Here is a 6485-nt window from a genome sequence, read left to right on the forward strand (position 1 = left end):
ATTGGAGTACAGTTGATTTACAATGTTGTGCTAGCTTCAGGTATACAAGCATAGTGATTCTTTCCCTGGAGGAAAATGTTCTGGGACTAGACAGCGATGGCACGACCCTATGAGTATATGAAAAACCACTGAATTGCACACTTTGAAAGGATGAATTTAATGGTACGTGAATGATAGCTCAATAAAGTTGTGACAAACAAACAGAAAACCCAAGGGTACAAAGAGGAAGGGAGTTAAAAGTGGCATCACGTATAAAGGATTGGAGGAGAATATAGAGGTTTTCTTTTCACGACTTGCCCTTACTGTGTTTTTGGACAAAGACTTATTATCCCCAGCCCCCCTAGGATCCATGACAATAAGTCAGACGACTGGACTTCCCTGGTGGCGCAGTACTTAAGAATCTACCTGCCAATGCAGGGGACATGGGTTCGAACTCTGGCCTGGGAAGGTCCCACATGCCGCAGAGCAACTAAGCCCGTGCGCCACAACTACTGAGCCTGTGCTGTAGAGCCCGCGAGCCACAACTACTGAGCCCACATGCCACAACTACTGAGCCCGCGTGCCTAGAGCCCGTGCGCCACAACTACTGAGCCCGCGTGCCTAGAGCCCGTGCTCCGCAACAAAAGAAGCCACCACAATGAGAAGCGCGCGCACAGCAGCAAAGAGTAGCCCCCACTCGCCGCAACTAGAGAAAGCCTGCACACGGCAACGAAGACCCAATGTAGCCAAAAATTAAAATAAATAAATAATTAATTTTTTTTTTTTTTAAAAAGAATCCTGCCAATGAAGGGGACATGGGTTCGAGCCCTGGTTTGGGAAGATCCCACATGCTGTGGAGCAACTACGCCCGTGCGTCCGAACTACTGAAGCCCACGCGCCTAGAGCCCGTGCTCTGCAACCAAGAGAAGTCACCGCGCTGAGAAGCCCGTGCACCGCAACGAAGAGTAGCCCCTGCTCACTGCAACTAGAGAAAGCCCACGTGCAGCAACGAAGACCCAACGCAACCAAAAATTTTAAATTAATTAATTAAGAAAAGAATGCCAAATGCTTTAAGTGGAAAAAAAATTAAAAAAAAGAAAGAAGTTAGAATCTGGTCCTTTTCAGTAGCGCCTACAACCTCTGCATACGGGCCCCTAGATCAGCGCCGCTTGAACGCCCCTGAGCACTCACGTCACCTGGAACACCTTGTCAAACTGCGGATTTGGGCTCCACTGGGCTGGGCTGGGGCCCAAGTCTCTGCATTTCTCACCAGCTTCCAGATGGCGCTGATGCTGCCGGTGCACGGCCCTCACTCTGAGCAGCAGACACCTGGGTTCCTCCATCTCGGCACCCGGTTATCACTTGGGGCCTGGTCACGCCTCACCAGGGAAGTGCCCTCTGCATTGCAGGGTCTTGGGCAGCATCCCTGGTCTCCACCTACTTGATGTCAGTAGCACCCCTCCCTGCAAACCGTCTTTGTTCATTGACAAGTGTCCCTAGGCAGTGGGGGACAAAATTGCTCTAGTTGGAAACCCCTAGTCTAGAAACAGCGTTTAAAAATGAGTAAGACACAGCTTTGACTTGGAGCGGGGCTTCTTATCCTTGGCACGGCTGACATCTGGGGCCCGATCACCCTTTGGTGTAGGGAGCCACCCCAAGCATTGCAGGGTGTCTAATCGCACCCCTGGTCTCTACTCCCTAGATGACAGTAGGCCATCCCCCTCCATCCAGTTGTAATGATCCAAACTGTCTTCCAGGCCTTGCCCGACACCCCCTGGGGCACCATCGCCGCACTCAGCCATTGCCCTGGACGCGTGCTGGTCATGGGACCTTATTTGCTGTGTTACCCGGGCTCCCTATCTCCTTGTCCACCAGGGAAACTCTCTCTTTGCTTTGTGGATTCCAATGGCCATTTTGTCACATATATAGATACATAAAATACATATTAAAAAATATATGTGTGTATATATATGTATCTGACCTTCTCACGAGACAGAGCTGCCCAGAGCAGATGCATGATGGCTACTCCTCCAGCTGAGTCGAGCAACCCTCCAGGGGCCTCTGTGGTTCTCCTCCGCCTTGGAGCTGGACCTGTCAGTTCTCCCAGCTGCACTGGCTGCTAGTGGGTTTATCTGGTGTTTTTCACTTTTCTTCTATGGGCAGCCCCAGCTGGGTGGGTGGGGTGTGTGTGTGTGTGTGTGTGTGTGTGTGTGTGAGGCTGTGGGCGAGCCTCGGAGGTCTAACTTCCTAGTACATTTTAGTCCAACTGCACTCAGCAAGAATGACCCACGGAGGGAGGCAGCTGTCTTTCCGACAAAAACCCCCAGAAGCTGGCAACGACATCAAGACCACATCGGGGCTCTGGGACTCGCCGCACACAGACTGCAGCACACTTGGAGGTGTAGGCATCTCTTAGATTCCATCTGGCCTCTCACGTGTGGTTTGTCATTGTTTGAAAGTCAAATGAACACCCTCCAAAATTACGTGCAAATTGACTGCCGGAATGGCCAAACTGCCCACGGGCCATCCGCTTAGTAAAAGCCATGATAAGATCTGGCTTCTCTGAGTCACTTTTCTGGAACGAGGCTGAGTCTGCCATGCTGACATGTGACATCTGTCGTGGAGGGGACCTATGAGAATAGACGGCCTCTGCAGAATCGGGGGGGGGGGGCTCCGATCCTTCTTCAGACTAGGACCCTGTTCCCATAGGATGACTGGCCAGTAGCACTGTGTCCTGGGAATCTTCCTTGCTCCCACAAGGCCACCCCACGCGCAGTGCGGGGGACCTCAAAATCAACTCCGGTTTTCCTCACGACCCCCTCCATTCCCTCAGAGCAAACCCAGCGTGCTTTGATGACCTCACTCCAAAGTGGGTTCTTGGCAGTGCTGAGAGCTGGAGGGTGTCGTGGTCAAGAGCAGAGCTGGAGACAGATAAACATGCACAGGCCCTGGCACCGCCCCTCAGAGCCACGTGGCCTTGAGCGAGTTACCAAACCTCTAGTCACTTCCTCTGGGTCTGGCCAGGTGGTTGCTGTCACAGGGATACTCCAGCCAACGTCCAGGTGGCCAAGGTGTTGGTGGAGGCCTGTACGTCCCGAGCACTTCCCCGAGGGTCGGGCTGGGTAGACAGCGCGCCCCTGAGAGGCTGCCCATGCCGGGTGGGGCACTGCAGCCTGTCTGAACCAGGGCAGCTCTCCGAGGCTGCCACTCCCCGGCACTCCCAGGGGAGCACAACACAGGCACTGGGGTCCGTCCACCCCTTCTGTGTTATTTGACATGACCGGAGCCGAATCGCACTGTCACAAAACAAAACAGAGCCTGGCAGCTGGGTCGACCCCCAGGCCCTCCCTCCTGGCAGACACATAGTCTCCGATGGGATAAGGGCCCCTGACAAAGGAGTTTCTTCAACCACGACCGGCGTTCCATAACTGCCCCCACACCAGCTCAATGTTAGCCGAGGAGCGCGTCCACCGAAGCGAAGCCATGCGGTTCATGGCTCCAGGCAGAAGGGCTGCAGGATGGAAGGGCAGGCGGGCACCGAGGCTCCAAGGACGCTCGTCTCTCCGCTCCCGAGCGGCCCGACTCCGGAGTTGAGGTGTAAAGCGACGGGTTCAGGGAGCGCGTACCGGGTCTGCTCGGCACCTCCTGAGAGCCAACTGACTTACTTTTGCGGAGGGAACTGGCTACACGGTGGCACCTCCAGGGATGACTGCGGCTCTCCACGGCTTCTCTCCCCTCGCAGGAGGGAGGGAAATGCAGTGGGTGAGTGTGAGCCCCACGAGGGACGGGGGCCTCCAGGATAGGGCCCAGCGGACCTGGGCTGCTCTCAGAGGACTGAGGGACCCTCCCTTCGGGGCTGGGATGACAGCTCAGATGGTTTCTGAGCCTCCCTCCTCTCCTCTCTCTTTTTCTTCCTTTGTCTCTCTTTCTCCTTTCCCTTCTCTTTCTTCTTCTCTCTCTCTCTCTCTGACTCCACTAAGGCCTTTCAATTTGGGGTGTAACAACTGTTTTACACCAAAGGAGCCAGGTGCAGCACTGAGAGGCTCCGACGTGTCCCCCTTCCCCGGGGCGCCCTCCAAAGGTGCAGAGGAACCCCGGCAGCAGCCCCGTCCGCCCCCTGGGCTGGCCACACGCCGGCACCTGGGCCTGGCAGCAGGCTGACCTCACCCCCGGATCCAGCCTGACTGCCGTGGTCCAGGGCTCCAGCTTCAGCCCCCCACACGCTCGGCGCTGCTCAGACATCGCCATGTCATCGGAAGGAGGTTATTCAGTTACTTTGTCCAAGAAGCTGGAGGAGGAAATGTATTTCACAAGGAAGGGCAGCAAAGACTCCAGAAAGAGTTCCAGGCCGAGAGCAGTGAGGCAGCCATGGGGTGGGGCTCCGGTAGCATGAGGGCGGCCAGCAGGGAATTCAGGGCCCGGGCCGGGGCTGAGGGGGGCACACTCGGAAGGAGGGGACGCGCTGTCTGGGCCCCAGTGCCACCCTCCTGTCCTTCAGCCCCTCCCCTCCGTGGGTGCCCTAGGTGTGCAGACAGCCAGGTGTGTGGGGAGAGCCGGAGGACAGCCCGGGGACCACCTGCATCGCACACTTCCCCATTGTCTGCCATCCTGCTGGGGGCCCAGTGGACGAGGGCTGGGGAGGGGTGCCAACCAAGCACACACTGGGCCCCCAGCCCCAGAAAAACACTGAGCTCAGGGGAGCAGAGATCACGGGTTCAAAAGCAGACACTGAGGATTAGAAACAAGTGATGGCAAGAGGATGTTAAAGTGAAAAGACCCAGGTGACATCTGTCTGTTTCATGCCACCTCTCACCCATTCACGGAAGACAGGATTTGGGCAAAAAGAGGAAGAAGGGTGTGAAGGACTTCCAGGGCAGGGCCCCCCCGATCGACCGCCTTGGCCAGGTCAGGCGGGAGTGTGTGCCTCACTGGGGTTATACAGCTGGTGTGTATATACATCCATGTATGCATACGTCTATGTATACATAGTATACATCATACATATATTATGCGATTAGCGGGACGAAGTACGCTCTGTGATCCGGGAGCCCTCCGCCAGGCAGGTCCTGGCCTCCAACACCACCCACTTCCCACCCCGCAAACCACAGCAAGATTCCTCTGCCCACAAAGGTGATGTTTAGTTTAGGCCACGTCGATTCCAAGGGCTTCATTCTGAAGTGAGTTCTCATGAACTAGTTTCTACTTAAGCACACTCCATAAAGCATCGTTCGGCTTATGAAGGGTCCAGGTTTAATATTTTATACCAGACCACAGGGACTGGAGGCTGGATACCTGTTGGTGGATAGGCAGCCAGGTGATGGGGCAAGGCGTGCAGTGCCCCCCCGAGTGCCAAGGTTTTCCCTTGTAAGTAGGGAGGGGACAGTAACAGTAACAGCAGTAATAACACGTTGCTACTTTCATCACTGGGCGGCTGTGAAAGTTGCATCAGCTATTACGGTTAAAATTAATTTAGCTCAAAAATATGCATGTGCTAATTTCCACTTATCTCCTCTAAATTATGTATTTGTGTCAGAGTCTATACAGGTGGACAAGATAAGGGTTTTCTCTCCTTCAGGAGATCTTTCTGTTACAACCTCAAAAAAAAAATCATTTAGGTTTAAACACTTTAGATTCTTTTAACTGTCAGTTCAGTTGGCTTGAAAAAAACACCTTTGCCAGAACCTATGTGCAAATTTCACAGGTTGCATAAAAATGACAGGCACGCATTTGGATATAAAGTATATAAAATACTTCAGAAAGGAAACAACAATTGGATAAATTAATTTAAAAAGCAGGTAAGAAATCTGTCAGGATACATTTGTACTCAAATCATTGAAAACTGTAACTTGTATGAAAAGCACAACCCAACTTTCCTTTCAAGTTGCATTAGTTATTACTTCTTACTGAATCTGCATGTTTTTAGGAATTACTTCACTTAATACGATTGTGAATTCTTAAGCAACGAACTGTTCCTAAAATAGCAATTCAATGGGTCCTCTAGAAAAAATACACAAACTGAAACAAAAACCATTTTAGTAACGTAAATATAATTCTCTTCAAACAAACCTTGAGTGCATTTTATGGATCCATGGGGGAAAAATGAAGCACTAAGACACAGTCCTACCTTCCAGAAGCTTGTACTCTAGTAGGAGACAAACTTAAAGTCGTGGGTGATACATGGTAGAAATGAGTGATTGTGTGCGTGCGTGTGAAGATTCATTATCTCATAAGAATTCACCTCATTTCTTTTTTTTTTTGCGGTATGCGGGCCTCTCACTGCTGTGGCCTCTCCCGTTGCGGAGCACAGGCTCCGGACACGCAGGCTCAGCGGCCATGGCTCATGGGCCCAGCCGCTCCGCGGCATGTGGGATCTTCCTGGAGCGGGGCACGAACCCGCGTCCCCTGCATCGGCAGGCGGACTCTCAATCGCTGCGCCACCAGGGAAGCCCCATCTCATTTCTTAATTCAGACTTTGCCTAGTGGGCATTCTAAAAACTTGGAATTCT

The sequence above is a fragment of the Delphinapterus leucas genome, chromosome X, assembly GCF_059928025.1.
Source record: "Delphinapterus leucas isolate spDelLeu-1000000601 "Yukka" chromosome X, BTC_Dleu_Yukka2, whole genome shotgun sequence".
Lineage (NCBI taxonomy): Eukaryota > Metazoa > Chordata > Mammalia > Artiodactyla > Monodontidae > Delphinapterus > Delphinapterus leucas.